Source organism: Dermacentor variabilis, chromosome 4, assembly GCF_050947875.1.
Source record: "Dermacentor variabilis isolate Ectoservices chromosome 4, ASM5094787v1, whole genome shotgun sequence".
Classification (NCBI taxonomy): domain Eukaryota; kingdom Metazoa; phylum Arthropoda; class Arachnida; order Ixodida; family Ixodidae; genus Dermacentor; species Dermacentor variabilis.
In genome coordinates, this window is record NC_134571.1 from 212,170,890 (window position 1) to 212,185,545 (window position 14,656).

Here is a 14,656-nt window from a genome sequence, read left to right on the forward strand (position 1 = left end):
AATTAAGGCTACTTGCGTAATTAGGCGGAATGTAAGAAATAATTAGAGTTTCTCCAAGCGACAGCAAACAACATTACCTTGGTGCTTTCCAGCTACGTGTCATTTGCATATTTTTAAATCTTGGTGCATGATAGTTGGGACACCCTGTATATTATTTTTAATAACAGTTGCACTTGAAGAAAGTTCGTGTAACCTCGAAGAATTGTTCAGTGAAGTGGCTGCCTTATATAAGTGTTTACGAGAGCTCATAGGGTAGGAGACAGTTCAGTTTCACAGCCTGAGTCCCCTCGTACCACCAAGATTCTGGTGTCTCTCAGATGAGCCCCGCGACAAGCGGATTCGGTTAACGCATCAGGGAGACATATATGTTTTGTGCGTATTAAGTCGCACAAATGCACATCAATAAGAAGGGTCATTTAACGCAGCTGAGAAAGTTTAAGTACACGAAGATAACACCAAGAAATCTTTTCCTCGCACCGAACGCGATTGCTTCTCGGTTAGATTTCTTGTTTTAATATTGGCTGTAAATTTGGGGGTGCGGCCCTCTCTCGGGTGCATCCCTTACACGGATTTATACGGTAAGAATGTTCCTTCGTGTAACTTTGCTATCACTAACATGGCTTCACTTTCTCGAAGAAACTGCTGCCTTTTCTTTTACTTTGTGTCTAAGTAGAAGCACTGCTGCCCATGACTGCTATTGATTATATTTTCGAGTGAATCAGGCTTGGCCTCATTTCCGTCACTGTGTGAAATATATATGTACATTTATGACATCTGTATGCAAGTGACGATGTTTCCGTTTCTAATAAATGTAAATTATTGGAAGAGGTTTTTTTATAAGTCGTTAGCACTGACTACTGGACACAGAAATAAAACTGAGACACATATCATTCATGGACATTTCAGACGCCGTTGGTAAAGGAATCTGCCGAAGGGGTCACTGAAGTCTGCAGATTTATTTTCAGGATGCAGAAAGCAGGCAAAGCAATTGGAAGCGAGGTGAACACACATCAACATATTCATTCCCTAGGCATAGTCAATCCAATACCATTACAAATAATTGTTAGCTGGCTACCTCCTTCTCTTTAAAAAGTATCAGAAACTTTGTCCTGTGTATATATTTAACTATATTTTGTATGTGCATGGTATTCACAGTGGAAATTAGAAACAGAAGATGATGAAATGAAAAAAATGCGCATGAGGTAGCCTGCCGCTGGTGCTTCTAATGTGCTTGTCCTCCTATTGTCAGGATTTGCAGAAATAAAGAGAAAGTATGAATTAAAAGCCGCGCACGTCTGCGCCAACAATGATGCAGCAAGTTTTTTAGCCACAATAGAATTTTGAGTGAAAAGCTAGAGGCAACTGAAAAGAAACCTTGAACGATGTGGGTAACAGAACTCTGGTAATGACAACCCGCTCCCGCCCCCCGTCCGGGACACTTCAATGGTTAGTTCGATCCCCGGAACATCCCCGTAGTCGGCGCATATGGAGTATATTAGTGCTAACACTCCATTCGTAACACTCCAGCTAGAGCCTCCTGGATTTTCAGTGTGGCTTGTTAGATGACAGCTGGGAGCCCAGACCTTAGTCAGCAGTGACCTACTACACACAACTCGCCCATTGCTCTCGACAGCCACGCACGAGCGAATGTGGACGTCATCAACGGCCTGCCCACCCGCGCAAATGCACCATAACTGCGAATCCAGTATTCACATCGGCATGGCGGACGACTCCTGACGACTGTGGTGACTTCGTACGGATCTTATGTTCTCTACACTTTGAAAGCCATCTATCAAGAGGCAGCAAGTAGCACTGCGACCAATTACTACAATTAACAAGTCCTTGTTTGTGGGTCACGCCATTGTCAAGGTGCGCGCAACGTCGGATCACATGGCTTGAAGCCTGTCATTAACTAGATGTGGCCTCTGGTGCCACAAAGAAAAAGAAAAATAGAAGGCCGAAAGGAAAGCATCAGAACGCTGCCAGGAATATTGCAGAATATTGCAATGAATACGGCAAGTGATTCGTCCTACGATCGTGTCGCTAAACACAAAAGCAGGTTTTGCAATCGGTAATCCTAGTTGCTAGATGTTCTCACAATCTATACGCTGAGCAATCTATCCTAGATATGTTTACTCTGAAGCTGCAATGGTACTAATGGATGAGAATTTGGTAATCGCAGACGGACCGTACAAAACAGATTGATTTCCAGCTAAAAACAGCAGGAAGTGATCGTAATCACCATAGCATGCGATCAGAATAGTTGTTGCAAGGTAGAGAGAGAGAGAGAGAGAACAAACAATTTTATTAGGTGAATGCAGCTTTGGAGAGGCGTCCTCATACCAGAATGCCTTGAGCTCGGGCCGCGTCCTGGGTCCTCGCAATCAGCCGTTGCTGATCCTCGAGGTCGGAGTTGGCCAAGGGTTTCCCCCAAGGCTCGTTGGTGTGGTAAGAGTTCGGAGGATTTAATGGTGCCGCTGTGCAACCCCCTAATATGTGCCTGAAGAACCATGGCTCTGCGCAGAAGCGGCATTGCGTAGAGAATTGTGCAGGGGCTATGAGGTGATTTCTGGTTAGGTTGGGGAATGTATTAACCTGAAGAGCTCGGAGGAATCGCTCCTGCTCTGTAAGTAGTGACTTGTGTGGAGGTGCATATGTTCTGCTGGTTAGCTTGTAGTATTGTGTGACGTCTTGGTACGAGACTAGAGGGTGCATGCGCTCGGGTGCGGATTCCTCGGCGTCGGCTCAGTGGGTCAAATCTCGAGCCACGTGGTTGGCGACCTCGTTGCCAGGAACGCTGTCATGAGCTGGCGCCCAGATGATCATGATCGATCTCGTTGGCGGCTTTTTGTTGGTCTGGAGCGTAGTGGTATGAATTCTGCCGCTAGCAAAGTTGCGGCACGCCTCTTGGGAGTCCGTCACTATCGGTTCAACCTCTGCTTGGGAGAGCGCGAGAGCTATGGCCGCTTCCTCGACTTGGAGGGGATTGCTTCGTGTGAGCCAAATGCTGTTCCGATGTTCTTTCTTGACGACTACGGTGGTTGTTGTGGCTGCGCGTTCTGGGGTAAGACCCCGCGTCCGTGTAGGCTGTAGAGGGTAAAGTTACGTATCGCTTGTGTATGGCCAGAGCCCGGTCCTCCCTTCGCTCTGCGTGATTCACTGGGTGCATGTTGCGCGGTAGAGGACGTTCGGTGATGTTGCTCCGGATGGCATGGGGTAAGCTCACAGTCTGAGGCGGCGGATGGCTGAGAGGGGCAGAGAGACCCAGGCGTAAGAGGATGGACTTGCCCGCTTCCGTAACCGCCAGTCTTGTTCGCTGACTGGATAAATGCGCCTCGATCAGCTCCTCGGCCGTGTTGTGCACACCTAGTGGTAGTAGGCGTTCTGTGGACGCACTCATCAGCAGGGCCATCGCCTGCCTTTCTCTGTGTTTCACCCTGAAAGTCTACCGCGATATAAAGCCCACTGCAAAGCTTTGTAACGTAGCAGCACGCAAGGTGAGGCGGACGAAAAGCAAAAGAAAAAAATGTTCTATTACGAAAGGTCAGACGACGACAGACGACAAGCCTGTATGCAAGCAGACGCTCTTTGTTCTCTTGGTGTTACGAGAGCGGGGAAGGGGGGGTCGGGAGAGGCGGGCGCTACGCAGGCGACACAGACGGAGCAAACCTTTAGAAGCCATTCCTACCTTATCTGATAGAACATTGCTCGCGTACGATATAGAACGGTCGGCCGGCCGATCTGCAATTGCTTTTCTGTCTCGAGGCTACAGTTCCTTCAGTCGAAGGACAAATTTCGTAACGCATGACATCCGTACATACCTTGCAAAGCACTAAGCACTATAGCCAGGGAAGATGAAACAGAATGTATACATGTCGCGCGTGCTTTATTTCAGGGCTTGCATACGAAATGCCTTAAGGCGTTGTTATGGTCCATAGAAAAAGGATAAGGACCCCCTTCTGAGGGGCGGTCGCTGTTTATTATATATATAGTTGAAAGAAGAGACGCACGTAGGAAAAATAAAAGAACTTTTTACCAACCTGCGCGTACACATGGTGGTGGTATTATATATATATATATATATATATATATATATATATATATATATATATATATATATATATATATTATATATATATATATATATATATATATAAGAACATAGTGTGTGACCACAAGCAACGCGTACATTCAGTGGCGTCATGAACACCAACACGTGCATTGACTCAAGTCAAAGTCAACGAACACTACCGTGAACAGGCACATACAGTGCCATTAAGGAGAAAAAGACGAATGAAAGCCAATCAGGTATAATCCACACGCCAGTAGGTATATACATATATACATATATATATATATATATATATATATATACTAGGCTAAACATGACGCACATTCATGCTTGGCACGTTTAGGATTTCAGAGCACTGACATCGCGGCGCGGAGGCTGAAAGTAACTTGTTTTGAACTATTTCTTTGTGTATGTGTCATCTCTTGTGAGTCGCACAAGAAAAAAATATTCCGCACTCAGGTACTAAGTCAGAGAGCGCGAAACCGCGCGTTTCCATGGAACGCTCCGCAGCTTTCTCGTTGGATGTATTTACTTGCATTTACGACTTGCGAAGCTGAAAAATTCGCCTTGACTATTTATGTTTATTGACAGAATATAAAAAAATTATGTGACTTTCTCTGCGGAGTGGCCAACATGCTTTAATCTCGTTTCACTACAGCAGACCAACACTCACAAAAAATACATTTGCTAGAATTGGCTGAAATGCCCTGCATATTATTTTACACCCTGGCAGCAAAAATGTAGAACGGGTATCTTTCCACCTGTGTTTTATTTAAAAGCTACAAGAAATATTGGCTGCCACTCTCTTTGTATCGTGTAACAAGTGAAAGGACGATAAACTTGCGCCACCTCATAGTACCCACTCATATAGCATAATTCTGTAACGCCAGCCTTTATATCAAGTGCCAGTGAAATCGAAGTACTATAGAAGTTGAACATGCGCAAACTGTATTGCTACCAAGCCTTCAAGGAAGAAATCTCGCTCTTTATTTTCGTGAAATATCATGGGTTAGGTTATGATTTGGCACTTGTCCGGAACATAGGGGCTAACATGGGGCGTGCAATAATTATAAGAACTCACCGCATATAATATCTAAAGCACAAAGGGTTACTAGAGGAACGATGTCGCAGGAACGTTCTTTTCCAAGCTGGCCAAGTTTGTGCACCAACACTTTGGACTGTTCATTGACGGCAGGCAGAAAGTCCTCCAGGATTCGAAAATGGAACGCAGGCGTCAGAAGTTTCCGCCGAGAGCGCCACTTTGAGCCTGAACTGTAAAAAATAAAGCTTGCTTTACAAATATCAGGTGACAACGAAAATACTTGCTTTCTCCTGCGGAGCGTTGCATCCGCCTGAAATAACAACGATACCCTTGGCAGCTATAGCGCTCCTGCTGAAACAGCACGACACCCTATGATTTGAGATGAACGATTTGGTTCACTGTTCTGAAACGATGGTGTTATAGGAGAACGTAGGTTCACTTCCCCTATGTTACTTTGTTCAGATCAAGTGCTGCTCGTTAAATTTTTACTTCGACATAAGCGCGCTAATGTACATTTCTTTCCTTTTTTTGCTTTTTTTCGACGAATATGTTAGCTATTTCTGCTGCGAGTCTCGTTTTGTCATCCGTGCTTGCATTTCTTAAAGAAAAAGCAGTGATGCGGATGTAGTAAACGCACAAATGTCATTCATGCGGGGATACTGGGATATATATTACTCTGACATGGAACCAAACAGTAATGTGAATGAGTTCATAGTGTTGCAAAAAGCACTGCACGAGGCGGGACAAGAAATCAGCACTCAGGAGTGAGCCGGTTTGACGAATGCGACAAAGACGCCAATGCCTCGCCGCGCGCCCGCACGCATGCGCGGAATGCCCCACAGGCGATACAGATCGACGGCTAGCGAGCTCTGTGAGAACTGCGGAAACCGCTTGTCCAATGGTGGGCTGTGGTGCACACCACAACCCAGGGTCGGTCGGCTCTCACGAGAAAGAGTACAGAAGCCCAAACAATTCCAGAGTTTCCTCTACTTCGCAGACGCCTTCTATTTCGATGCGGCGCCTGCTGGGGGTGTCTAACAATAAAAGATTACTCTACCGCCTCACATACCCCATTTGAGCTATTATTAGCTGTTGAATACAAATGAGCCGTTTCTAAAAGGCGACGCCATATATAAAAAAACCCCAAATCTGTTGCAAATAAGTTTTCTTATTTTCAAGAGTCAACATGGAACTTTAGTCTGTTGACGAACCTCCAATAATATGTGGCTGATAAGCCATTTCTCGTAAGGCCCTCAACAACGGCAAACCTTTCGTTTTATTTTAGCATGACTCAATTTGCTGCCTACTTGAAAGGTAATAAGGGCTGCATATGTGTTCTGGAACGATAATAAGTTTCAAACGTAAAGTAACTAAGGTTCAGCTGAGGATGAATGCTCCAACACTTTGAGTTTTCTTATTTCCTTTTCTTTTCTTTTTTACCCTAGCTTGTAGTGTCATTTTGCCATCACTGAGGGTACGTTGATCAGGGGCGTAGCCACGGGGGGGGGGGGGGCTTATGGGGCTTCAGCCCCCCCCCCCCCGAAATTTTTTCGTGCTGTCCATGCGCCGCCGGCCAAAACAACCCCCGGCGCCGGAAATCATGCTCGATTTTGTCTAGAATGTCCTTTTCACGTCCGAAAAAACATTTTAGCGCGAACATTGCAAAATCGTGCTGGATTTCGCGGCAACGCCCATGCACCGGTAATCACATAAAGCAAGGAGGCCTATCCAAGCACAAAGTTTCAAAGGCTTTTTAATGGCGAGCGAGCTCGTCATGGCATCTCGCTGAGGCCGTGGAATGGGGTGCGCTTGGATCTCAATTCTGACACTTTATGGCTATAACGTTCTAAGAAACTTTTGATGCGAAAGTTGCATTGATATTTCCAAAGTCGTGCTTTAGATTTTCAATTCCGGAACTTTGTGGGCTTAATGTTGTTATAAACATTTGACGCCAAGGGTGCAATGGCTTTTCTAAAGTCTTAGATCGGAACATACACGAGACAAGCCAAATCAAACAAGTTGACAAAACACGCAGCGAGATACGATGAGACGAAGCGTTGTGGTGGTTTATTGGTGCCGTCATGTCGAATGAAAAATATCAACATTTCTTTTAACCTACGCCAAAGCATCCATGTCAAGACACTAAAGCCAGCCAGGGTAACTATTTTTTCTACTTTGGCTTTTATTCGTGAGGACGCATTGAGCCTCTCAATTTTTTAAATTCTCGCTACCCTACCCGCGGGCTGCCAGAGCCAGCCAGAGCGCATGCGTTTTTCTTGTTTTGCCCCGAAACGACCGCGCGGCGTACTTCGGTGCGCGTGTGGTTTTCTCTGGCCGAGTGAATTTTCGCCTGGCAGAGTTTTGGACGCCTTCTGGCTATCACTGTGATCACCGCCATCACTGTGAAGACTTGACGGATTACACCGTGTTCGCTTGAGCGCAACCTCTCCGGAATGTCTTGTCTCGCCTATGTAAAATATCGAGCACTATGCGTATGGTTCTCAGTGGACCAAGCGTCTCACGTTTTCTTCGATATTCGTTCGGTAGCCACATTAGGTGCCCAAAGTAGGCATTGTATTGTCACCCACATACTTTCCTTCGCGTTTTTTTTCTTTCATTTCGATACCCCCGCCCCACAAAAGGAAAAAAGAAAGGATACATTGTTGCGGCGCAGCGAATTGTCGCATGGTGACAGTTTGTTACTTCTTTTGCGGAAAGTAATCGGCCATGGCACTCCTCGGTTGCCGGATACTATTATGATATTGTTATGATAGCAATTATATGAAGACTCCAGGCTAATTCCTGCTGTCACCGTCACCCTCACGTTTGTATGAAGTGTCAGGGCAATAACGTCGTGACCGCGCGCCACATGCTGTATGTGCGAGTGAAAAAGTAGGGGGGGGGTGGAATGGGTGAGCCGACGATGGTGGCTTAGTCTTGCGTGCGCAAAGGAGAAAAGCGGGGAGCAAGCGTGCCGCCTTCCATCGCACGCGATACATCGGACAGAGTGGGTGGAATGGGGGCGAGATCTACGATTCTGTGAATCTGTGATTGCGCGGCATGTTTATTTGCCTTGTTTGAGGCATTATATACAGTGACTTTGTCTTAGATACGTAAATTTATTGGAGACTTATACGTATATTTAAATATCTTGTTGGGAGGTTTTGTGCATACGTGCAGTGAATGTCGTTTCCAGTGACACTTTTTTGCCCTTTATCAAACATTTGTATTTTTCATTGTATCTTCGCATTTCTAATGAACGAGGGCGAGTTAAAAGAAAGTGAGCCTACCCACCCCGCGCAATAATGGTTCTTTTCATTATCTGCGAGGCATGCGCGAAGCACACAGGCATCTTTCATTTACAAAAGTGACACGCAGATGTGAGAGTAAATGTTCTTTAATGCTCTCATACACTGGATTGAACATGGTTGTATGACGTAATGGACATTTCAGAACTTGATAAGTGGGAAGTCGTGAGTGTTGTGACAGCTGAAGGTGTTTCCCAAAAGGAAATTATTCGCCGTATGGCTGCCGTGTACGTTGAACATTGCATTTCATTGGCCACTGTGAAGCATTGGAGCAAACGGTTGAAAAAGGACGTGAAAGTTGCGAAGACGATCCAAGACCGGGCCAAAGCCATCGTGCAATCATCCCCAACACAAGTGCAAAAGTTGATGAGCTGATGAGACAAGAACGGAGGATAAACATCGATGAACTGGCAGAGCGTGTGACCATCAGTCGCGCTTCGGTTCCCACCATAATTCATGAACATCTTGGTCATCGGCTCTTGGGTGCGCAATGGATGCCCAAGATTTTGAACCACCGCCAGAAGAAGGTTCTGAGCTGCCTTGACTCATCTGATGCGGTATCACGATGAGGGTGACGACTTCTTGTCTGCAATTGTGATCGGGGACGAACCATGGTGCCACTACTACGAGCCTGAAACATGTCAGCAAAGCTTACAGTGGAAACATTCGAATTCACCGCCCCCAAAGAGAGCAAAGGCCGTCATTCCCGCCGGAAAGGAGTTGTTTACCATTTTTTTTGATCGTCAGGGGCCATTACTGATAGAATTTTTCAAGCCGGAGAGACTATCAATCATTTCCGATATTGTGAAACGCCGGATCGGCTGCGTGTAGCAATCAAAAACAAGCGACGTGGAAAATTGACAAATGGGGTCATCTTGTTCCACGACGTGGCTATGGTGTTGGGCTGTGTAGCACGAAGTCGCAGGATCGAATGCTCGGGCCCGCCGATGCTCGGGCCCAACTCCGACGCGGCCTATTCAAATAAATGTAAAACGCACAAACGCTTTTCTGAGATAACCCCTGGAACACTTTTAATGGAATTTGTTGAATTTGAGAAAGTTAACTTCTAGTATCTGTTGGAAACGGAAGTTTGATTTAGGGCCTGAATTTTGTTCAAAATATTTTGAAAAATTTGAAAGTGCGAAAAAAATAGAAGCACGACGTTTACAAACTAAAAGCTCTTCATCAAAAAGAGATATCGCGGTTCTTCAAACGGCATCTATTAAAAGAGTCAAAGCGGTCAAATTCGGTATCTCAATTTGTGTCGTACGTGAATTAGTTACGTGTTGCACAAGGGTTCTGCAAAAGCCTTATTTCGATAATGCTAAATTGTTTGAGATTCATTTGTAACATATCAATTTTGTCTGCTGTAGATGTACTATTAGATGCGATTCACAGAACTGTGATATTCTTTTTCATTGTTGAAGTACAGATTTTTAAACGTGATAGTTTCGTTTTATGAAAATTTGAAATTTGTGCGTATCTCTATTAAAAAATTTACAACTCAAAGGAAAAATTCGAGACCCGAAGACAGTAGAATTTAAGTTTTTCTTTCAAATGCAACAAACCTCATCAAATCTTGTGCAGTGGTTGCCGAGAAAATCTAATTCACCTTCTACATGCATTTAGATAGGAGCATTCGAGATAAAGCTTCCTCTTAAGGAGGAGGCCAAGCTGCAACGTGAGCCCCCCCCCCCCCCCCCCCCGGACGAAGTTTCTGGCTACGCCACTGAGGTTGATTACACAGTGAGGCGAGGGAAGTTGCGAACATTTACAATATCAACTAAATAAATTACCCATACAACCGACTGCCATATTCGCCGTGGTGGCTTAGTGACTGTGGCATGGTGCTGCTAAGTTCGAGGTCGTAGGTTCGGTGCTGGCAGCGGTGGCCGTATTTCGACGGGAAATAAATGAAAGAATGCTCACGTACTTATATTTGGGTGCACGTTAAAGAATCTCAGGTGGTCACGATAATCCGAAGTTCCCTAGCATTGAGCAACTCATAATCAGATCGCAGTTTTGCACGTGAAAGCACCGGTATTGCAAGTGCTACTTGCGCGTACGCTTTATGCGCCCGAGCACGCGTAATTTATGAGCATGGATTATTTTTAATTTTTCAGCGTTTTCACCGATGCCGAGTGTTGCAAACTGTTCAAATGAAGGCGAAATGCCGAATTTTACAGATTTTGCAACAAGGTTTCTAAATGAGTGCAGCTGCTTGCACGCATTGTTGTGAGGCATTCACCCTCCGTTAAACTGCGGCAAATTTCATCGATATACTAAGCAGTGCAAGAAAACCGCGCGCCACAAAGTACATACACTGTACAATATAAAAAAGAAAGAAAAAACCTGAAGGAAACGAAACCACTTCAGCGCGCGTGAATAGCGAAGGAGCTGTTAGATAGGTGATGCCTGATGAGATAATGCATTGTTTTTATTGAGTATTGATTCGTTAATTTAACCTTCCCTGATAAGGCTGGCAACGAAGTTTGACATTGCGGGGATGTTAATCACAGAGCATGCATATAATGCAAGACGTAGGAAGGTGCGACTATACAGATATCCCCCATGCATATTAATTTCACTAGATGAAATATCTTTACATAGCAATAAACAGAAAAAGTTTCACACAAAATTTCGTCTGTTTAGTAGCAGTGTGCTGCTATAACGTCGTTTTAATCTCCTCCCATTCTCTCTTTCTGTTTTTAGCAAGAAAAGTTAGTATGCACGCAATAAAGAGTACGAAACGATAGAAGAAGCATTTACCTTGTAAGAAGACCAGTTCCAAGCCATGGCCCTAAAAGGTCGTATTCATGACCTTTCTTAAGTATTGTAGTACTTGTCAAAAGTTCCTAAAAAAAGTAGAACCTTGAGACTTACATCACTCACAGTGATTTCGGTCACAATATATACTGATATTATAATTACCTCAATATGATCAGCTTTGAACACTGCTAGAATGGGATGAGTAGCGTCATAAAATCGAAGCATGCCATGTTTCTGGTACATCCGAGAAAATCCGGCGGACAGCTGGAACAAATCTGTTAGCAAAAACAAAAGACAGCTCATAGAGGCGCACACGTACAGAATCAATATTGGTGCCTCGTTGGCTTACGCAACGCGACACGGCTGAATGTGATTAACGCTGAAGCCACGCAGTGTGATCAAATCAGCCGGCGTAGACAGAAGATCCAATGTTAACGGATGTTACGGTTTCCGCTAGGCGATGGACGACTGCGCCAGCTGATGAAACGATAATAGATGGAAACCGAGGCAAATTGCCAGAAGCAGGACGTGCCACTACTGCTCGAGGAAACGCGCGAGTAGTGCGAGAGCTTACGCGTTCCGACGTCCAAACGATGCGCCTCCTTGGAAAGGGTCCGATGTATCGACCATGTGGTCAGCATGGGGATGGGCTCCGTTCGCCCGGGAAACTTCTCCATGTAGACCATCGTCTGGCGCTGCTTCTGTTTAATGTAGTACAAGAGGCCGACCAAGCAGGCAAACGCACCGACAACGACGGCCCCGCAATAGAGCGCGAATGATGCGAGTACTGCCGGCAGAACATCGCCAAGCCAGTGAAAAAAGACAGCACCCATGGCGCTGCTTGCCGCCTCGCAGCTGGAACCAGACAGCGAGGCGGTGAAAGGAGCCGGCTTCACATCGTCATTGAGCTCAAGCGAAATTCCGATAATGCATCCGTCAACAGGGCAGGCGCCACACGTGACACGCATGGGCCACGGTGCCATTCGCGGAGGCCCTTGGCTGATATTTTGCCTCTGCGCGACGAAAGATTGCGCAAGATGGGGGTTAGACACGTGGGATTGAGGCTCCCTCCTGATTCGGTCGGTCGAACTACGCAGCCCGAAGCGCCGTGCGGCCGATAGTAGGTGGTGCTCGAGTTAGCACAAATTCATAGGGTAGGGGACGGCCCAGCGAAAATTCAGCCCCAGCCAGAATCACTGATGATTTGTGATCGAGAAATTCATTACGCAGCCTAGCTGGCATGGACGTTTTAAAGAAATGGTGCGAAAAAGCGTCGAAACGTGCAAATCATCCTAAAGCGAAGCTGTCGCGTCGTAGTTATAGGTTGATTCGTGTGGTAACCGTCGCGGTACGAGCGAAGACGGCAAACGCTCAGCAAAATAAATAAATAAATAAATAAATAAATAAATAAATAAAAGGAATGAAAATCAGCAAGAAAATACAAAATGTTGAAAACAATGAAAACAGCCTGGACGAGCCAGCCGGTTAGTTGAACATGGAGAGTACCCTCGACAACTGTTCTTTATTTTTTTTTAGACCTGTCCATGTCAATCTCATCACAACGCTATGCGTTTACTTCCGACATAAAATGGAACGCCTCCTCATACCTAAGTATACCGAAAAAGGCGCCAGTTCTCGCACTGCCGTTTTATCTCATGTGTACGAGAAACGTGTGAAGGTTTAGAGGGTCAAATTCCGCGACATCACTTTTGGAAATGCGAGCGTTCGTAACTGTTACGTTAGCTGCTTCTTTAAAAAATCACGGTGGGAAATGTTTTTCTGATTATGCGCTTAAGTTTAGAAATACCACGTGCTTCTTTTCTTAAAATCGGAATCAAATTTTTCGGAAATCGGCTAGCAAAAAGCATAATTCTACTGTCTGAGTTTTATTACCACAGGAGGCGGACAGTAATTGTTGGAACAATCGCTATATATACCTAGATAATTAAAATATTTAGTATAATTTAATATACCACAGTCGTGGACGCAGTCATGGCCCAGTGGGTTGGACGCCGGGCTCGGCTGCGGGATGTGCGTGGTTCCATCCCCACCACCGGACGCGCAGAATTTTCTACGGCATGATGCGCCCCAACCAGCGTCCGGCTTTGCAGGATGCGTTGCTTGGGAGAGGTTCGTACAGACCGCAATGCTTGCTATGCAAGAACCGAGACAAATAAAACACCATGCAAATCGAATAGGAGTCTGGCGGTCACATGCCGCCAACTTCCCAATAGGTGGGTTGATGGTGTAAATGGTATTAAATAACTTTTAAAATTAACAGTTCAGGGTAAACGTCGCAAGTGAGGGAATGAAGCCGGCGCAGCAGTTCTCAGCGCAAGTCCAATTGCCACGTATTTTAAAACGCGCACCAATGTTGAGATGAACACGCTCAAACTTGTGACGAAGTGCACTGCTGTTCCGCTTCTTTTAACAAAAAGTCTTTTTAAACAGTGAAGGACAAGCTTACCTAGAACACCCATGCATTTGGTAGCACATTTTGGCATCGGATATCTAAAGATTGGTGACATTTTCGGAAATACGCACATCTAAGTGAATAGGCATGGCGAACTCATCAGCTGTAATTCCGAAATCGCAACAGGCACCTTAATGTTGTTTCGGGAAGCTATATTTATTGGTGATTCTTTTTTTCTTATAATTATTGATTACTTATTATCACTTTCAATTTATCGTGGAAATTAACTGCCACCATTGGGAGTAGGGAAACTCAAGGAGCACCATTGCGCTAGCAGCCCATACGCATATATATAAAAAAAGAAAAATCTGTTCAAACTCAAAATTAAAGAAAACTGGTATTGGCCTCGAGCTCCACCACTGGAAAAGCTAGGAGGGATCACGTGGACATAGAGGCCTCGTCGGCTGCTTCGGGAGCGCCGAAGCGAGCTGAAAACGAGTTTCCCACTACGAGTGTCTCCTTTACAACGCTTGAAAGCACTACAATAGGTAGTGGCTGCCTTTGAAGGCGCGCAACATGGTAGGCTACTGCTCGGTGCCGCAGGGCCGGACGCACGTAACGGAGGCCGTTGTCAGCCTTATCCACACGTAGCCGCAGGACAAGAAGCGCGTGAAGCTTGGCTCGCGAAACATAAAACCGGCAAACAGTCATCGGCTACAACTCGAGTATGCAGCAAGCACACACGCGAGGAAGATTTCTGCTACGGCGTCGGGTCTGCGATGTTCGAAAAACGCGCAATGAGACGCTCGTCCGAGTCTGCTGCACGACTGATGTCATGACGGTTTGGTCTATGAACTTGTCGATGCTATAGATACTGGCAAGTTCAGTGGAGTGGAAAGGCAGCGGTAAGAAGCACATTTAAAAAAAGCACGGCATATGGTCATGTCTGTGTTATGAATTAATGCACTGGATTACAAAAAAGGAGCAGCGGGAAATTGCACGCTGAGAACATCGATAAGCACACAGTGCGACGCAACTCGAGAAATAATATT

At 45.5% G+C, this 14,656-nt stretch overlaps 1 pseudogene; it reads right to left on the minus strand.

The window, feature by feature from the left end:
- Nucleotides 1-12,167, minus strand: part of LOC142580103 (cytochrome P450 4c3-like) — a 55,807-nt pseudogene extending 43,640 nt beyond the window's left edge.
- Nucleotides 12,168-14,656: the final 2,489 nt, after the last annotated feature.